General features: G+C 40.5%; 1 protein-coding gene across 4 annotated transcripts in view; it reads left to right on the top strand.

Annotated features, from left to right (window-relative positions):
* The window catches only part of CTNND2 (catenin delta 2), an 836853-nt gene that overhangs the window by 402544 nt on the left and 412772 nt on the right, over positions 1-21537 (top strand). The gene's annotated exons all lie outside the window — the stretch shown is intronic.

Genomic DNA, 21537 nt, shown 5'->3' with positions numbered 1-21537 from the left:
TTAGGGGTTAAGATGTTCTTAAGTCTAGATAGATGTTTTACATTGGTAAAGATGAGATATGATAGATATTGATTTACATTTAGAATTTTAGATTCACCAAGATAGAAAAGATGTTTTCCTCAAGGTTGCCAAATACAAATAGGCAAAACACTATGAATGTAACATTTATATAATTCCTGATTGTTTCGTGATTCTTCTTGCTATATGTAGTTTATTGTATATATATATATATATATATATATATATATATATATATATATATATATATAATATAAATGTATATCTAAAAAAAGAAAAATAATAACAAATTTAAGAAATAAAAAAGATACTTAAAAAAAGGATAATATGCTCCATAATTATGCTAATGTAAATGCATATGGGAAGAAATACTTTGTCAATACTCACATTCACTAATGATTAAGAGACAAGACAGTCTGACTGATGCTATAGCCTGTTCAGGCCCTGGAATGGAGCTGAGACATAGCTCACTAACTTCCTAGGTTAATATAATATATATATATATATATATATATACACATACATATAAATAATATGAAATAGAAAGAATTTCGATCTCTTTTTGAGATTTGAATACTTTTCATGCTTGCAAATTATAAACATAATGAACCAGTGGCAAAAGGCCAGAGGAGCCAATTTTACATTTATATGCCTTCTTCCTGGCAAGTGAACTCAGATATTCTAAGATATTTGATGTAGCTGCAAGAATAATTAAAATAACTAAAGTCCTGGGTATTGATCGTCTGACATACCTTTCAGGAAAGTAGTTAGCTGAGTGGTATTCCACTGTGTAAATGTACCACAATTTCTTTATCCATTCTTTGGTTGAGGGGCATCTAGGTTCTGGTTATTACAAATAAAGTCACTATGAACAGTTGTACAAATTTTCTTGTTGTATGGTAAAACACCTTTTAGGTATATGCCCAAGAGTGGTATATTTGGGTCTTGAGATAGAGCTACTCCCAATTTTCTGAGAAAGCACCAGATTGATTTCCAAAGTGCTTGTACAAGTTTGCACTCCCACCAGCAATGGAGGAGTGTTCCCCTTTGTCCACATCTTCGCCAGCATGTGCTGTCACTTGAGTTTTTTTTATCTTAGCCATTCTGACAGGTTTAAGATGAAATCACAGAGTCATTTTGACCTGCATATTAAAAACAAGTAAATCATTAAATTTTGCAAGCAAATGAATGGAACTAGATAAGATCATCTTGAGTGAGGTAACCCAGACCCAGAAAGATGCACATGGAATGTACCTAATTATAAGCGGATTTTAGCCATATAGAACAGGACAGACTTATTGCAGTTCACAGACCTAAAGAAAATAAATAACAAGGAGGACCCAAAGGAGGATGTTTAAATCTCGTTCAGAAGGAGAAATAGAAGACACAATAGACGTGGTTGAAGAGAGTGAACCACGAAAGGGAGTGATCATGGGGAGAAGTGAGGGTAGTGGTCAGAGCTGGGGAGAGTGGTGGCAGGAAGACAGAAGGCCTGCAAAGAAAAGAGAAGCCACCCAGGCAGGAGCATCTCCATGACATGCTGGCAGTCTAAGACAGTGTAGACTTCTGGGAGGATATGGAGGTGACTCTAGTTGAGACTCCTACTGGCAAGGGTCATGGAGAATGAAGAGGACATCCTCTAACTAGACAGGATTCCTATTGGAGGAGGGGGAACACCAACCCACCCACCAAAAAAAACTTCCACCCAAAATGTACCCTGCCTATAAGATGTACAGGGATAAAGATAGAGCAGAAATTGAGGGAATATCTAACCAATGTCTTACCCAACCTGAGACCTACCACTTGGGAGAGAGCCAACCCCAGACACTATTAATGATACTCTGCTGTGCTTGTAGACAAGAGCCTTAGCATAGTTGTCCTCTAGGAGGCTCTACCCAGAAGTGGATGGAAGGAGATCCTGACACAGCCAAACATTGATAAAGCTTGGAGAGTTTTGTGGAGAAGTGGGGGAAAGATAGAAGGGCCTGGAAGTGACATAAGCTCCAGAAGAAGACCAACAGAGCCAACTAATGAGGGCCCACAAGAACTTGCAGAGACTGATGCACCAAACAAGGACCAGGCATGGACTAGACCTAGGTCGCTTACACAGATTTAGTCATGGGCAGCTCAGGCTGCATGTGGGTCCCCTAGTAAGGAGAGTGGGGGCTATCTCTGGAGTGGTCTTTGTTGCCTGATCTTTGATCACTTCCCCTGTAGAGCGGTTGCCTCCCTAGGCCACAGGGGAAGAGAATTCACTCAGTCCTGATAAGACATAATGTGTTGAAGAGGGTTGGGAGCACTCTCCTTTCTGAGGAGTAGGGGAGTGGGGGAAGAGGGAAGACAGAGGGAGGGTGGGACTAGGAGGAGAGGAGGGAGAGTGCTACAACTGGGATGTCAAGTATAAAAAAGAAAATAATTAGGAAGCAAGATCCTGGTGTACTGTTTTTTGATTTTTCTCTTAAAGTCAAATCAACATCATTTGAAAGAATCAGTTGTGTGTCAAATGGTGATGCCATCAGGCTTCAGGGAACAATTCCGTATCCATGATCATACAGATAGCCCTGGATGACTTAGAAAACAGAGGTGTCATTGTAGGGAAAGGACCCTTAAAGGAGTAAAAGGAATAGAAGGGAGATAACAAGGATGCAGTGGTGCCCCTCCCTCCCTCCCTCCCTCACTCACTCACTCACTCACTCACTCCCTCCCTTCCTCCCTCCCTCCCTCCCTCTCCTCCTTTCTGCTCTATGCTATCAGGATGTAAAACTCTCACCCAACACTCAGTTCTATGCCCATCTGCTTCCCACCATGACAGTAAAGGACTAACCCTCTGAAACTGTTAAGTGAGCTCCCAATTAAATACTTTCTTTTGTAAGAGCTGCCTTGGTCATGGTGTCTCCTCACAGCAACAGAACAGTAACTCAGACACAGTCTGACAGCAGATGTCCTGGTCGTCTGGCTCTTACAATCTTACTACTCTCTCTTATGGAATATACCCTGAGCCATATGCTTAAGGGTTGTATAGCCACAATTGATACATCCATAGGGTGTACTTTTTTTTTTCAGTTTAGAATGAGATGAAGCCGTTCACAAAGTGCCCAAATTCTCCAATTTTGGCACTGTGAACATAACCATCAAGTAGAACAACTTCAATTTTTTCTACTTGTTCTTATCCAGGTGTATGAGGGAATTCAGAGGTGGAGTAAGATGTATTCCATTGGGCTAATGATCACCTCATCCTTCTGTTTGAACGTTAGCATAGGGGTCAGGAGAGCTCTGGTTGCTCACGGGGACAGCACCCGCTTCTTGTTCCTACCATTTATCTTAGCATAAATCTTTATAATTCCATTCCTTTATCTTTCTCTTCCCAAAACCGTTTGACTTAGACTTCAAGTTATCCATGGGCGGTTATATACATCTCTTCTTCTCTGTGTCCCATCTTCTCCAGTGGAGCCCACTAAAGAAATAAAGGATGGAAAGAGGATGATATTGGACTACGCCTTCTTGGTAGTGGTGCAGAGAAGGTCTGTAGGTCTGTAAGAGTGGGTAATAGGGCTGAATATATGCAAACACATGAAATATGTCCATGAAAAAATCATAATAAAGCCCATTATTTTGTGGAATGAATATATCCAATAACAACAAACGAAGGGGTTTATAGTATACTTAGGATTCATAGAGGAGGCTGCTCTGCATTTTCACAGGCCCATGCTTCACACTCACAAGTTAACATTTTAAGGCATGACTAATTAGGTAATAAAATGCAAGCAAGACTGTTCCCTGAGAGTCTGTTTTCCCTTATCTCCTTTATATTCATTTCCATATTTGTATCATTATAAAACTATCACCAAAGATGTGGGAGAAACAATTTTTATTTCATTTCGTACATAGCGTGGTTTCTGTTTTAATGCTGATTTGATATGAATTGTCAAGTGCTTAACTCTTTTACTAAGTAATCAAAACCTGGAGAAAACTTAGTGAGCACCATGGATAAAGCATTGGCAATGGCTTCTCTCTGAGCCAGAGGGAAATGTCGGCACAAGGAAAAAAATACTATAAAGTATCACATCAGATAATTTAAATTTAATTATTTAATACATCGGTGTATTCATATATTTTCTCACATCTAGTATCAAGTTCAATTTTAAAGTGCTCTGATGTGTCAGATTTGGCTTTAGAAGTTTGTCATTGAATACTTCCAGAGCTGCCTCTGGTGCTTCCAATTGGATCACTTCCCCTTAGTTGGGGCGGCCTTGCTGGCACACAGAGAAAGGGGATGCTGGTTATCCAGATGAGACCTGATATGCTGTGGTCAGATGGCGGTATAGGAGCCCCCCACAATCAGAGGACTAAGGGAGGAGAATAGGACAGAAGAGAAAGAGAGAGGGTGGGAAAGGGAAGATATGAGCAAGGGGGTAACAGTCTAAATGTAATGTGAATAAATTATAAAAAGTAATTTTTTAAAAAAAGAACAAAGTAAAAGAATCAATGGCCAGGAAGACAAGCCCCATCCACATCTACCCTGCCATACCTTCCTTTCTACCTCACCAGCAAGTAAAATTCAGAGCTACGACTTAGTCCTCTCTATCCCTACTGTGCATGGCCACTAAAATCACATTCAGTTAAGTACTCAAGCAACCGGGAACTGTGAATAGTTGATACTTGGTAAATCCAAAAGAAGAGCAGGGCTCTAATGTCAATCAACCCATGATAACAATAAAGAACACCAAATGAGATAGCGCTCTCTCTCTCTCTCTCTCTCTCTCTCTCTCTCTCTCTCTCTCTCTCTCTCTCTCTCTCTTCTCTCTTCTCTCTCTCTCTCTCTCTCTCTCTCTCTCTCTCTCTCTCTCTCTCTCTCTCTCTCTCTCCCCCTCACTTAGGCTAGTGTCTTTATTTTTTTTAATTTTTATTAATTTATTCTTGTTACATATCAATGGTTATCCCAACCCTTGTATCCTCCCATTCTTCCCTCCCTCCTATTTTCCCCTTATTCCCCTCCCCAATGACTGTGCCTGAGGGGGATTTCTTCCCCCTGTATATACTCATAGGGTATCAAGTCTCTTCTTGGTAACCTGCTATCCTTCCTCTGAGTGCCACCAGGTCTCCCCCTCCAGGGGCCATGGTCAAATATGAGGCACCAGAGTTCTTTAACTTAGAATGCCTATCAAGACCTGAGGCCACGAAACGAGGAAGGTGCCATCAGAGGAGAGGGAATTAAAGAGCTCTTAAGGGAGGGAGGAGGAAGGACATAAACAATGTAAAAATAGAGGTGGGGCAGATTAGGGGTGAAAAGGTTTAGGCTGGCATGGGAGTGGGTGGATAAGGGAAAAGCAGGGGTGGAGAAGGGTAAACCAGAACTAAGGATGCATTACAAAGCCACATAGCAACCTAATATTTGGAAAACTTGTTTTGAAATGCAGTCTAACTATTTGAATGGAGGTGACTCACATGAGTGGATAACACTCCTCTCAGGCAGTCATCCATGATAAGGCTCAGGGTCAGGTGTGGGATTCCAATCGTTGGTCATGGAGGCCTTCTAGTTATTCAGAGCTCTCCAGGCTGCCGCCGTTGCTCTCCTTTGACTGGCAGAAATAGATGGATAGATGCTCTTGCCGAAGATACTTTACCCCTTTGGTTGCAGGATCTAGAGAAATCAAAGGTCAGCCTCTTGCCATCTAGGTTTCATTCTGTCAGAAGCTGCTGGGCGAGAAACGTTATCACACCAGCTGTGACCCCTGTGAGCTACAGTAAGGACTTGCTGCTGTGCTCAGGGGTTTTGGGTTTTGGTTGGCTTGTGGGTTTGTTTGCTTTACTTTTGATCTCTGTGGCTGCTTTTTGGGTTTTTTGAACGACCACAGCAAAGTTGGGTAACTGCTTCAAAGACCTGTGTCCTGAACAAATTGAAGTATCTGGCCCTTTGTGGTCAGTGTACCAGTCTCCGTATATATGAAACTCTTTGTTTTGTCTGCAGTAGAATGAAATTTATCTTGCACATTATCGTGCTAGAAAAACAACGTTAAGCATTTTGCTCAGTACTGTTCGAGTGTGTTATACTTGTGCACATTGTGTTTTCTATAGAGCTAACAAGCTAGTCTAGTGAGATAGAGGACTTACTGCTTTTGACATACCTTATCGCATGTTTGATCCAGGAATTTTATCAATGCTGTAAGTAATTAGTTTCTTATATTTAATTTTTTAAAAGTTAGGAATTTACTTCTACTGATACATCTCACAACCACCATAAAAAAAGCTTTTTGTTGTTGTTGTTTTTTTCTTAATTAATTTATTTACTTGATCCTTTTACATTCCAGTCATAACCCCACTCCCTCCTCTCCTCCCAGTCCCTCCCTCCCAACTTTAATTATTTAATGTTAAATATTAAAAGATTTTAATAGGAACTTCTGAAAATAATTTAACACACTCACCAATTGCTATGTCCCAACACTACTTAATATTCTTTTTTTTTTGTCCAAGATTTATTTATTTATTAGGTACACAGTGCTCTGTCTGCATATACATCTGCAGGCCAGAGGAGGGCATCAGATCACATTATAGATGGTTGTGAGCCACCATGTGGTTGCTGGGAATTGAACTCATGACCCCCGGGAGAGCAATCAGTGCTCTTAACTGCTGAGCCATCTCTTCAGCCCCTACTTAATATTCTTATGTCTATCTGTTCATCTGTCCATCTCTCTGTCCAGACGCTTACTGACTGCATTTGTTGCTGCATTTAGTATAGATTCATAGACACCAGTATTCTACCCCTAAACGTTTCCTCACATGTAGCCATATCCGGACTTTATTCTTTATTTTCAGTTCCTTTTCCACTTTTGAGGTACAATTTACACATGAGGAAATGCACACGTATTAGAGGTGCTGTATTAGTGGGTTCTCTATGGCTAGCATGAAAACACCATGACTAGGTTAGATTATGGGAGGAAGTGTATATGTTTGGGCTTATGGTTCCTGAGAGAGTCAGTGATGTCAGGACAGCATGGCAGTAGGTGGCACGTGTCCTTTTGTTAGGCTTCTTTCACTGACTGCACAGCTGTGAGATCCCTCCTCGCTGCCATATGCCTGCAATCCTGGGTCACTTTCCAGTCGTGTAGTAGGTTTCCATTGTGTGATCACACTCTGTCTATCTGTGCACTTATGGATGAGCAATGGGACTCTGTCCATGTCGGAGAAGTTATGTGTGAAGTTTCTTTCTTCTACTCATCTATTTGTGCTTTGCGTTGTCTTGCAAAAGTTCTTGGGTTAGGTGTAGTTTTTATAACACAAAAAAAAAACTTCCTCCCAAGTTATCATGTTTGTACAATTTACACTCCCATAGCAAATTGCTTGAATTTTGGTGGCATCACACATTTACTAAGATCCATAATGTCAGTCTGCTTAAAATTGCTCTCTAGGGCTGACGCTTTGGTATTGGACAACCTGCCTTTGCTTCCCCAGGGAAGACTGTTTCTCCTGCGCTCAGCATTACTTAGTTGCCTTTGGTACTTTATGTAGGGCTGTGGCCTCTGGGGTTTTCCTCTGTCCACATTATCATGTTTATTGTTGTTGTCTGGTTATCCCTGAAAACATAGATACAAGTAACATTATACAGACTGAGTGTGTTCTACCTACATATTTAGGAATATATTTATATATGCATATGTGTGTGTGTGTTAGACAACAATTAGTAAAAACAAGAGGCTATGAATTTGAAAGAGAGCACATATTAGAGGGTTTGGAGGGAGGGAGAAAAAGGAAAAAGGACGTAATTATCTCCTAATTTCAAAGAGTAAAGAAAATAATTAAAAATAATTCTTCAACTAGATGTAAGGCATTTGCTTTTAATGTTCCTCTCTCTGATGGCTAGTGATGTTGGGCATTTTTGTTTATTGTGAGTTATTATAATATTAGTGTTTACCACTGAGATGATTGTTAAGGTTCCTTTAAAATTTGATGTGGAACACACACACACACACACACACACACACACACACACACACACACACATACAACTGTCATGATGTTATGTTATGTGCCCCCTCCTACCCTGTGAATTGTCATTACATGAGGAATTTTGACTGCATTCTCTGTGGGAGCACCTATGATACATGCTGTTTTAAACATATACCTGCACATCCAAAGAATTACAGGAACCTAAAGCCAGGTACCCTTGGAGCACAGCCTCATTTCTGTGCCTCTGATGACCGCTGTCTTATCATCTCATTTGGCTTCTCCCATGGCAGAGACTTGCTCCTTCTGTGCTTTCCCCAGTATCACAGTCCGTCTGGAAGTGTGGCCCGTGTGCCTCCGTTGCACCATGGTAGAATGGGGGTATCTCAAAGTCCAAATTACATTCTGCACAGCCATTCCCATCCACCTGTAGCATCATCGAGAAATGTTGAACTGACTTAAACAAGTTATTGATTTTTTTCCTTTAGTTTTTCTCTCATGTCAGAAGTCTGCCACGTCAATATTCCCATATAATTCCTTTTCTTTCTTTGGCTGAATATTGTCCTGCCACTTCTTTCAAGACTTGTCTCAAACCACAGTTGCGCCCAGATGTCCTCCCTAGTGCAGAAAGTCTGGAGTAAATTGCTCTGCGATCTGGGTCTTAACACACTCAATATTTGCTGTTTTATAGCACTTTCTATATCATCACTTACTGATAATCTGCATGTTGTTTTTATTCTGAACTATTTTTTTTCAAAGTAATAAGACTGAGCACGTTAACAGCTTTTTAAAATTGTTTAAATTGTTTTAAATCTCAATTTCAGGAATCCAGAGTATGGAGAACATCTAGCACTTCTTTTAAGAATTAACTAAAATAGAAAAAAAGGCAGAATTAAATAAAATACAAGATTGGCTCATTATGCAATGCAAACAATACACAATGCTTAACCTAGTGCTTGTATCTTTTTTCTAGGGATAAATTTATCTTACAGAAATTCAGTATGACTTGCACATTTAATAGTCAGTCATTTGGCCTGACTGTTAGCATTGGCTGCCATGGAGCACTGTGTGCTGTGCATACTATTTTGACTATTGATTCCACTTGAACAGACCTTCCCAAGATCAGAGGCATGAATATACTTGCTCCAGATCCCATATGTAGAGAACACAAATGGGGCATATGGAGGCAGCTCTCCTGTTCCTTGTGGCATCAACCCGGGTCACTCACTCTAGCAGCCTGTCTCTCTCATGTGTCTGCCCACTTAATATGCCTGAGTGCAGCTCCTGTTTCTCCAGCTGAACAGCTTGCGTTTTCTCACACCATGCTTGCCATAGTATAGCCAAACAGTGCCTATGGAAGCCAGCATCCCAGAGGTGTTTCTCTTTATGAAAGGGACAAACGGTTGAAGACCTTCTAAGACCCAACCTGCAGAAGTTAGAAATTAAGTAGCGCACTTCCCAACTCCATTCTACTTCCTGCCTTTTTTTTTTTTTTTTTAGTAGAAACAGGTCACTCGCCAGTCTAGTTTCAAGATAGAGAAGCCACCGTTTCTTCACAAAGGCTGGAGGTGGCCAGAGTGTTCCAGATGTTCAATCTGTCTTGGCATTGCTCATTAGAAATGTGTCTAGTTGGCTGGTTAGACTTGTTTCATCAGGATTGACTGCTTCCTTGGAGCTGTGGAGTATTGGTTCAGTGGTTATTATTTCATTTCTTGGCATTTCCATGGATTGATGGTGGGCTTTGCTGAGTCCACCTCCAAAAGCTTTTTGTCACCTTTCAATTTAAGCTGTAAAACACAAACTAGGGGCATGCAAGTAATTTAACAGCTGCCCCCCAAAAAAGCCCAGGGGGAAAAAAGTTCATACAAATCTGCTGCTATGTAGACTAATCTCAGTAAAGAGCAGTTGCTGTATACTGTTGACTTTACAGAAAAAATATTTCAACACATAGCTCAGTAACTCAGGCTTACTCTTTCCTTTAAACAGTTGTGAGAGCCTTTGAAAATTCAAGAATTCAACTGCTCCTCCCCACAGAATATATAATTCATGCTGATAGCATGAAGAGTTCTTGATTGAGTCTCTACAGAGGAAGAAAATGAGAGACATGAAGTATGACCCTTATGCACAGTTTATTTCACCCAGAGAAACTGAAATTCCCTTCCCTGTGCATCATTAACCCTGGGGTTAGAGACTGACATTTCTCAAATGTCCCCATTCTAAATTAAGGCAAAAAGGATGGTCATGTTTTTGTTGTTGTTAAGTGTAGTGATTGTATGCTGTGTGTGTGTGTGTGTGTCGACATACTCACCTATATATGCACATGTATGAGGATGCTACTTAAAAGTTTCCATACTAACATCTTACTCCATTTTGTCTGAGTTTTTCATATTAATGCAATAGTTTCAAAGAATCACTTTATATTTCAATCGAAAAATCAGATTAAGCCTATTAATGACAAGTGAAAGAAAACAAAATCCACCTTTGATTTGTTTCTTCCTGAACACAAAAGGAAAATGGAGAAAACTCGAACGCTGGGAGAATCAGGGTTTTGTTATTGGTGGACAGATAGCTATTTCAACCTTACCCACTCCCTAAAAATCCTTCCCCTGAGTGTCTCACAAAAAAAAAAAAAAAAAAAAAAAAATCCCAGTTACCTCACCTGCTCTTTTCACTTTCCTTTTCAATTACCTTACAAAACATTGGCTTTTTGTTCTAACATTTGCATACATGCATATCATTGCACATGCTGCCTTTTCTGTGGAAATGGCTCGGTCCAGCAATTTGTCCGTGGGTCTGGTAAGAACTAAGTCAATACCACCCACTCATTTCGTTAAGGTCATTAAGCACGTCAGGTGAGGAGGATTTTCTGAGCGCCTCTCAAGCCGGATTAAACCAACAAATTAAAAGGAAGGGTGGCCGCAATGGCTGTGAGTTTCCTGTGCTGCCTCATCAAGTCTCACTCTGGAGCCCGAGTTCCCTGTTGTCTTAAACAAACAGGAAGTCCTCAGGAGCAGAGGCAGGGATATGTTAATGACAACTGCCACTGCTGAGTTTAGATTTATCTTCTTATAATTGCCCCCCAATTAGAAGCCACTAGGAGCACATCACAGAACACTGATAAGTAAGTGAAAATAGTGTTCCATTTAACAGGAAGCTTGAATGAGTGAAATAGTGCAAGAGGCTTAATTAGAGGGAGGAAAATCAGTTCGCACAAGTTTGTACATTGGACAGACGTAACTGAAAACAAAAGACACCCAAAAGAAGGAAAAAATTCAATGATATTTGTAAAGTATGTTCTTTTTGCATATGTAAATGCCACATTTGTTGAGAACATGAAGCAATAATTTCACTTTTCTCTTCTGGAAAGGAATATAATGACTGTGAGAGAAAAATGACTCTGGCTTTTCCAGTCTCTCTGCTTCTTCTGTTCCGCTGTCCCGCCTCTTCCTTCTGTGCTGACCTCTTATCCTTGTGAGAGGAAGTGCGATGTAGAAGTGTGTAAATTCACAGCAGTGGTGATTGCACAAACAACATTTGCAGGATCAAGCCAGACAGAAATCGCAGTGTCATGGAGTCCCACCACTAGCTGGTGAGACACTGGCAACCCATGGCTGGTAGGGGACAGGGAATCAATTTTCTCCAGAGATGTGGGCCCATAAGGGTTATCTGTACTCTAACAGATAGCCCTACACCCATGCACAGAAAGGCAGGAATGACTAGGGTTAATCAAGACATAGGGTATACATGTGCATGGAATTCTTGAGTAATATATAATAGTTAAGGAACCAAAAAAGAGAAATGGTCGTATAGATCTAAATATGTAAAATATAAATTAAAATTTCACTGTTGATGTAAATTATTCTGTTACACTGTTAAATATAGTGTTATTAAAGTATTGGCCACATAAGATGATGAGGGGCAGGAGCGGGGCATTTCTGGTTAGTGGATTCCAAACAAGGTGTGCCAAGCAAAACATTCACTAGGTGGGCGACTTATTTACTCCAGCGGTGCTTTATGACAAATATAATGAAGTGTTAATTTCCTTCTTGTCACAGTAAATATCTAAAGAAGATGGAATTTTTCTTCTTCTTCTTCTTCTTCTTCTTCTTCTTCTTCTTCTTCTTCTTCTTCTTCTTCTTCTTGTCTTTTCTTTTTGGTTTCTCTCTGTTGTCTTGACTATCCTGGACTTGCTTTGTAGACCAGGTTGGCCTCGAACTCACAGAGATCCACCTGCCTCTGCCTCCCAAATGCTGGGATTAAAGGCGTGCGCCACCACATCCAACTGATGGAGTTCTTAAAAGAAAAACAGAGAGGCAGACAGAGAGAGACAGGAGGAGAGAGAGGGAGAAAAGAAAGGAAGGAAGGATGGAAGGAAGGAAGGAAAGAAGAAAAAAAGAACCGTAGACGCATGGAAGCTCGGTACTGAGGCAGTTTCCACCCATGAGCACATGACCCAAGAGTACCAGTCCCCAAGCTTCGTGCAGTGGTCTACAAAAATGGATGTTGCTCCATCTCTGTCTTCAAGGAGCCCATGGTTCAGCAAAGACAAGCACTAAAAAACAAATTATGTCAACATGCTTTGATAAGTCATAAACCAAGTGGGGAGTCTCAGATGATGCAGAGACTGATTGAGGCATCCGTACAACAGACAGCTGAGGCGAAGGCAGGTGGGAGGTGTCTTTGCAAACCCTCCGGGCTCTGCAGAAGACCGGGGTTTTACTCAGCGGACAATCTAGGGCAGGTCGTGAGCCAATGTTGCTTGATTGGATTCTGCTATAATATCAGTTGCAGTAATGAGTCTCACTCATGGCTCCAACAGGGAAGGTCTAAATGGGAGCTGTACATTAAGAAGAGAGTTGGTAGGTTGCACACTCACTTACCTGGTCCTCTCCTGAATGGAGAGAGTCGCTCCTGTCTTCTAGGTACAGAGCTCTGTGTGTCACTGCGTAGAGGCAACACAGTTCTAGCCTTGGCAATTAGAAGCATGGACATCAAAGAACGTGTACAATGGAAAAGAGGCCGAAATAATCACAACTAGTTATGAATAGATTTTTCTGTGAATGTTGATACGTCCATTGAATTGTTTACCAAACCTTTAAGTGATGTCAGGTGACTCACATGGTCATAAGGCTGCTACTGTTCTTCAGGAAGTAACGGCTGAGAATGTCATGACCACTGCTGTCCGTGGGTGCCCAGTGGCTTCTGCTGTATAAGAAGTCAAAGTGTTCCGTGGCTCTGGAAGTGGAAGTGGAAGCAGAGGAGGAAGTGACAATGCAAGTAGTTCTATGATCAGAGTTCTCTCCAGCGCGACTTCTGGTTTCTGAAGCCCGCACTTCCTCTGTCTTCAGCTTTTAAAGAAAGATAGAATTGTGCCATATTCCATTAAAAGGGAGTTTTATAGTAAATTAAGAGGGCTGGGCAATGGAAGTACTCTGGAGGAAGAGGTAGATAGGCAAATCTCTGAGTTGAAGGCCAGCCTGGTCTACAGAATAAGTTCCAGGACAGCCAGGACTACACAGAGAAACCCTATCTCTGTGAAAATGCCAAAGTGAAATTTTATTTTTTACCAATTATGTATTGTTACTCAACGTTTTTTTTCTCTTTACTGACAAATAGAAGACTGTTGTTTGCACATACTTCCATTGAAGAGCTAAGAGGAATAAAGTATATTTATAAAACAAATCATATTATTTCATTCAAATCAGTGCCTAGGCTTTAACATTTTTGTAACTATATGTTTCCATATACATAAATATGGAAAGGAATAATGGGTAAATGAAAGGCCGGGATATTTGTATGCCTTAAAGGAAAAGCAAAGCAAGTGTGCCCCCTGCACATGCAAATACTTTTATAGCTTCATACACATAAGTACACAGGTGCTCCTGAATCTAGACTCACTCACACGTATACACAATCACAGGAAACAAAAAATAACCCACAAGCTGAATCTTCCTTTTACTTGGCGGTTAAGGAAGTCTTTTAGTGAGACTTAGAGACGCAATCCTTGTAATATCTTGCTGGGAGCATCATGTCCATCAGCAAATGGTACCTTCTCTTTCCCACTCCCACCTCTAAAACACGGCAACCAGCTTCCAGACCAGAGCATGCTCTGCTCCGCTCAGCCTACAGCTCAGAAAATGAAGTGTCCCAATTGGTCAACATCTGACTGGAGTTATAAAAAAATCAGGAAGTTAACTGATCAGTGTGGCAAAGTACAACAGGGTAAACATATAAACGGCACAAACAGTTCTATTAAATGCTTCGGAGAGCACTTTACAATAGTATCCCTAGTGACCAAAAATTGCAACTTTACTATACTCCAATCTGTGGAATGCCCACTGGCAGAGATATTATGATGGTTTATTTTCTAATGTGGTTAGATGTATCTCTCCAACTACAATAAATGTCTTGTGTACTAGTAGAAATCGTTTAAAAAATAATTTCTAGCGCATGCATGAGAGGATTCCCAGGAATCTATGGAAGGAGATACAGCATGAGAAATTTATATTTTATAATGCACCATTTGTTGCTGCTTCCAATATTGTATATTATACATAATATGCCTCTTGTAATATAGCTACAATCAACTCTGAAACCATAAAATTAATTTCAAGAAGAGAGACGTGAATGCATTTCTTTCCCACGGTAAGAGCTCGGCTTTTGTGTAGTTAGCATATTTTGGATGATGGAGCCTCAGGCTAATTCTCTGTGGTTGTGACAAACAGGAGTGTTTATTTGGAAGGAATTAAGCTCAAACAGAATGCCTGCTCTTTCTGCCTTGCTTGGCTCTAAGTGGCTCGCTCCCATATGTGACTGCTTTGTGGCCCTTTGTGATTCAGGGGCCACTCATAACCAGGCTACCCTAGGGGGACATTTGTGCTTTGCTGGATCAACTGCTTAACAACAAAATTAGCTTAGGAATGTGGATTTATTCTGCCCCTAACGGAAAAGAAATCCATAAGAGCACATTGAGCTTGATATATTTTCTCACACATGGTTTTGAAAACAACAACAACAACAAAAATGTTCCTGGTTTTCACTATAGCAAAAATGACAGCAGGAATCATGGCCTGTAAGGTGAGGATTGGAGAATTTTACATTCCAAAAACAAGCCATCTTTATTTTTAAATCATACACTCCTTTTTTAAAATTTCTATTTTAATTTTGGTGAAAGATAGAAAACATAAATTCTTTAGATTCAGGGGCATATTAGTGTGCTAATATTTATCTGTCCCCAAGCAAGGACAAGTTGAATTCTGTGTGACCATCCCAAGGAAGCTCATTTTGTTCTGTGAATTGGCCGTTCTTTCTCAAGCTTTTGTTCTTTGGCCTTCTTTTCAGGATCTCTCTCATGATATCAAGTCCAATGCTCATGTCACTGTTCTGAGGGTTTATTTTCTTTATATTCTTAACTTTAATAAAATCCCTATGAGAAAGATATTCTGATCTTTCTTTCTTTCTTTCTTTCATTTTTGTCAGGCATTGTTTTATTTTATTTATTTATTTATTTTAAATAAATATTTTATTAATTTATTCATATTACATCTCAATTGTTATCCCATCCCTTATATCCTCCCATTCCTCCCTCCCTCCCATTCTCCCCTTACTCCTATGACCGTGACTGAGGGGGACTTCCTCCCCCTGTGTATGCTCATTGGGTATCAAGTCTCTTCTTGGTAGCCTGCTGTCCTTCCTCTGAGTGCCATTAGGCCTCCCCATCCAGGGGACATGGTCAAATATGAGGCACCAGAGTTTATGTGAAAATCAGACCCCACTCTCCACTCAACTGTGGAGAATGTCCTGTTCTTTCAGATGAGGAAACTGTGCTGGTTAGACAGCAGGTGATGTACCTAAGGTCACGTAGACCTGCATACAAATGCCTTGAACAGGACTCCTGATGCAGTACCTCCGAGCTCTGTGCACTTGACTATAAATGTCCCTACCCTATTGGCACTTGTGTAATGGCATTTCCATCCCTGAATAGCATTCTTGAGATAAATAATGGTCAAAGGCTACAATGGTTATTTTAACCCAGATTTTCAGGTTTCGGTCGATGATTGGTTGAATTATTACTGAGCACATCACACCGAGAGCATGTGGTGCCTCAGTCTCATCACCCTACTCCTCAGACCGCAAAGAGAGAAGAAGAGGCCAGAGTTCTGCAATGCCTGTTTTGAATCATCTTCAATTGTCAGTGGTTCTCAACCTTTCTAATGTTGCAACCTGTTAATACCGCCCCTAATGTTGTCATGACCCCAACCATAGCTGTCATTTTATAGCTCCTGTTATGAATCATGATATAAATATCTGTGTTGTCAGGTGTCTCAGGCAACCTGTGAAGGAGGTTGCCACAGGCAGGTTGTGAACCACTGGTCAATGACCTAAGCCTTCCCATCTCTTAAGAAGGTCAAAGTCTTTCCATACAATTCCCTTGAGACCATGCCTTTAACATGTGGGGCTTTGGGAACATTCAAGTAGCAAACTATAGTGAAAGCCATGGAGAGCTGGGGATGCCTCCCTTCTGCATCCTCAAATATACCAGGAGGTGCTTACCAAGAGAATGTAATCTTCGTCCTGGCATCTTTGCAAGACCTGTCATGACCAACGCTAAAATTGCAGAAACCACTGTGCGTGGCACTTTCTTGTACCAGCTGTTCACATTTTCCCTTGACTACTCCCCTTTACACCGTCCCACAGCCAGCTTCCATGTACTACAAAGAAAAAGATAGAGTAAGTCATAATCAATCAACTAACAATTACTGACACTGACATCAATAATTTACAATAAATGATTATAAGCATGGCCAGATATAATTTATAAACAATGTTAAGCCATTGCATCCTTCTTAAGTGCTCTAAGCCCCTAATCAACACACATTTAAACACCTGAAATATAGGAACTGATTGAATCCTTACAGTGTCTCCTTCCAATTTTACAAATTACCTACAATTTTGTGGACCAAACCTGTCACACCCAGTCTGGTTTCAGAGACCACCTAGCCCATTTTTGCAATGTGATGTCCTGATTTAGCCTTTGTAGCCCTATGAACATGTTTATAATAGCTATACATTATATATTTTGTTGAAATAATCAAGGTGGAATGATTTTTGCTATGAGAAATCAACGTCATTTTCATGGAGGATACTGTGACTGTGATGTTCAATTGGGGCTATTCAGGGACAGACGCCACAAGGCAGTAACCAAAAGGAATAAACAGAGTGGTTCACCATGGCAGACTAAGAGACAGAGCACACAGGTAAGAAGGCAGCAATAGCCTATAGCAAAACACCACACACCACGCAGATCAGTCCTCATCAGTTTTACCATACACAAATCATCCCCACAGTATCTAAGCCTTTTAACTAAAGTCATTTTATTTTGCAATCACTACCTCCTCGTGTGAGGTACCGCGTGCGAAACTAACTACTAAAAGCTGTTTTCTATTAGAGGCAGGGTGGAGACCCACAGATGCCATCAGTATGAGGAACATTGTCCCTGAAGGGTAGAACCAAACATTAGTTTGGAAACAATTTATTTTACAGTAGCTTCCCCTGGTTTATGTTTTAGGTGCTTAGCAAAGGCCTCATAGTTCTGCACCTTTATGTTATTTTGAAAGAAATTGGGAGCAATAATATCCCACCTGGTTCAGGGTGGAGACAGATGCTTCAGGCATCTGAAAGTTGCAAAAGAAAAGATATTCGAACAGGTCCATCAGAGAGAGTCGACAGTAATGGCTTGCTCTGTGCCTTTTCCTGGAGTCAAGAAAACCTCTGAACTTTCATATATATATTCTATATTTGAAATGCCCGTGGGTGGGTGTGATGATCATCAGGAAAGGCAGCAGTGTAATCCACTTTACAAGGAGCTCAAGGTGATTCTCTGGTCTAAGCTTAGTCTCACCGCACACATTTTTCTTGCCTACCGAACATGGGAGCTCCTGGTTGCTAATGAGAAATGTTCAAATGCCCCTACTTTAAGATTTTGCCGAAGTGATTCTGCCACTTTCCTTACATGTGACATGAAAGGGAAATGATCTATAACTTTCTAAAAGTGTATTTTTTTCCCATTGTAATAAATTTACTTACATAGTTGAGAATGTTTACTGAATGTAACTCCTAACACTGGATAAGAGAGAATCTGAGAATATAGGCCAAGTCCATGATGAGTTAAGGAATAGTTAGGGTTTTGTTTGTTTGTCTGTTTGCGTCTTGGTAAGTATCCATCTTACAGGACTTCTTAAGAAAATGAATCAAGTGCATAAAACATACAATTACATAGAATCCTGGAGCAGAGAAAGGGTAGTGTGCACTTAAGGAAACAAAATCCAAACCGGTTTCCCTGGGGATGTCTGCACTCTGTGATCAGTCTTACTGCTAATGCATTTTAACTGTGTAAAAGGAATCAAGGAAGCCACTGAAGTGATTAATGCTTTTTGTCTGCCCCAAAGGAATATGACTTCTTTTTCCTGCAAGGATATTTCTATATTACCATCAATAGTGGGGTTTTTTCAATTGTAATAATAATAATAATAATAATAATAATAATAATAATAATAATAATAATAATAATAATAAAACGTGCCTTCTCATTTCTGTGGCATTATAAAACCGAAACACTTCAGAAAGAGATGATCCGAAGCATAGCTGGGTAGCAGTATGACGAAGTTGCGTCTTGTGCCGTGATTCATTCACCTGCTATTGCAGAGGAGCAGACCAATGGCCCCCACCTCCTCTGTGGATGGACACCTCCATCCAGCTCCATCTGTCTCAAGGGGAAAGTCAAGAAGGCCAAACTACCTGTGAACACCAGCAACGGCACGCTTCCCTATGTGTTAGGGTACTGAAGTTTTACAGAATCGACCTTCAGCGTCAGCATTTCCGTACCATAATGCTTAACTTCTCACTAGCACTCTCTGTGGGCTAGAGAAGTGTCCATTTTTATGGACCCATCCAAATACCGGGCTTATGCTGAGAGGAAGTTTAGAAAATCCATGCCTACCCATCTGTGCTGGGACAGGAAATGACACCTACCACTTCCTCCCTTGGGGCTTTTTGTAGCCCTGTCTACATGGGTAGCGTGCTTCTCAATGTCCCACTGGGAGAGAGCAGGACACTGCTGCACCAAGGGGGTGGGGGTTCACTCGCACATCTTTAGATTCAAGGAAGCGTAAGAGGTACCCACCCTCTACAAGCCAGTGAGCTACTTTGGATTGTGGATGAAGAGTTTGCGTTGTGGTGTTGAGCAAGTTAGTTCAAGGCTTGGATGAGACTATTAGTAGCTGTGTGGTCACGCCCTTAACATCACTAAGTTCTGCTCTTCAAAGCAAAAGAAAGGTTGATGATTGTTGAGAAATAGCAAAACCCTGCTTATGTAATAAACATTAGTGCCAAATACATGTTGCTATGGGCCTGTAGTAGTTTGGAGGCAGTAATGATTTCTTTATTGGATCAGGAAAAAAGTAGTATTAGAATTCCCTGGAACTGCCATAAGAGTTACTACATCCGCCTGGCTTAAGACAACACAAAGTTATTCTCAAACATATTTTGGAGGCCAGACGTTTGAAGTCGGTGTGTCGGCTAGGTAACAGTTTCTAGCACGAAAGGTGAGGAAGCTCCTCCTAACTGCTTCCTGATGGTGTGGCTTCCATTGAGCTGCCCCAGTCCTCACCCCCATCTTTACCTGGCCATCTCATGTGTGTGTAGGTCCTGTTCAGTCTTTCATAAGTTGATGTCATTTAAATCCCTCCCATAGATGACCAGACAGAAGACACTCAACCATTGATACAGCCTCAGCACTCTCTGGCCAAATAACTTAGCATGCACAAGTTTCATGGTTTTGATCTAGAGTTTATTTGGGGGGGGGGGGGAATAGCCCCTACCCAGCCCACTACAGCATGAGAATACTTTGTGTTCCTATGGAAGATGGCATTCAGGCTTAGGAGGTTAGGCCCCCTTGAGAGGTTATAAGATACAGAATAACAGAGCTTGGATCAGCACTAAATTGGCAGTGAGTGTCTTACCTAGTGTGTCTACCATTCATAGCACATGAGAACTGTAGAACTTCAGAGTAGACACTCAGCCACGCCTACAGGTTTTCTGAGCATGTAGGCTTCTAATGGGGCTTCATCTATACATAGAAGAAATGCTATAGATGATTACGACACAAATAACATGCATGTAGAGTTACTTAGAATCATTATGCCCAGGTTCTAGTGCAGTTTCAGAAAAGGTCCGATGGTATCAATATGTGATATTAGGATCGTGACAACACATGCTTGATAAATAAAATTCTTAAAGGGAAAGGATAGCCGTGCTGCCTATGGTTCAGATGCATCGTGGGGGTTCTTGAATTTTAATATATGGAACAGCCTAATTTGCAATGATACCCACTAAGGGAAACCATCTTATCATTTAAAAAATGTTGATATGTGTATAACATTCCTATGGCAAGGGTTGAACTTTGTGGTTAGATATAGCTCCCTTATAATGCTATATCTCTTTAATGGATGTAAGAGCTTCATGGAAATGAATTTGTAGTTAACTTTTCATGTGTCAGATCTGTCTTTAGCTCTTAGCATTGTAAAATTCTTTTCCATTTTGCTAATATGAGTTGGCTCAGGAGCAAGACACCCTGTAATAGTCATTCGTTTCTAAAGGGACCATTCCTGTTCTCATTTACATCAATCATGGCTTTTTTGAGTGCTGATTTATACCAGAATCCCCCTTTCCCACATGAATGTATTCAGAAGCTGCCTCTAAGGTACAAATTAAGGGTCTAAAATCCACTTACTGTTAAAGGACTGATGAGCTATTCATAGAAGCTGCTTGATGAAGGCAGAGATCTGGTGAAATACATGTAGAAAGCCATTCTCAAAATGGTGTCTGTCACTGTTACTGTTACTTCTTGTCAGTTATTGACAGAGAATGGTGGCACCATTGGAAGAACATTCAATGGAAGTTGCTCACACCAGGAAATTTCAAATGTATTTATCTATTTTATATCTAATAATCCATGTAAGTAAATCAGTCATCTATGCAGGCCTACTCTAAAATGTCATTGGCATATATATATGAGCAACTCCTAGGTTGATCATTTTAATAAAAATTATTGTTAGGAGGGAAAGTTCAAAATACATATTCAGTTTTTGGTAATACATTATTATTTTAAGTCCCCTTATTTAAACCACAACAATCAACTGGAAAGACGGATTCATAAGAAATGTTGAAGTGAAGGCAGAAAGTTATTTTATAGTGTTTTTAATAAAAGGGGATATAGATTTCTTTACTGGGCTATTTTACGGTGTCTAATGCCATGCACACTTTAGATATATTGAAATAACTAAAATTGAGTAAAACTGAACTATCCATAAGCTATCGCTATCCATAAGAACTGGGCTTGTGAAAAAAAAATGGCTATCTTTATGAAAATTACTGAACAATGTCCATTTGTAGCATGGTATTACCCGTGAATCAAAAAGGGATGTGCAGCAAATGCATGAAAATTAAAATCCTATCTCAACGGGACCGCTTGCTTTCTGAGGAATGAGAGCAGGTCCCAGGAGCCCAGCTCTCCTGCTC

The sequence above is a fragment of the Acomys minous genome, assembly GCF_964271855.1.
Source record: "Acomys minous genome assembly, chromosome: 5".
NCBI classification, from domain to species: domain Eukaryota; kingdom Metazoa; phylum Chordata; class Mammalia; order Rodentia; family Muridae; genus Acomys; species Acomys minous.
The sequence above is the reverse complement of the archived record's forward strand: the minus strand, read 5'-3'. Positions and strand labels throughout refer to the sequence as shown.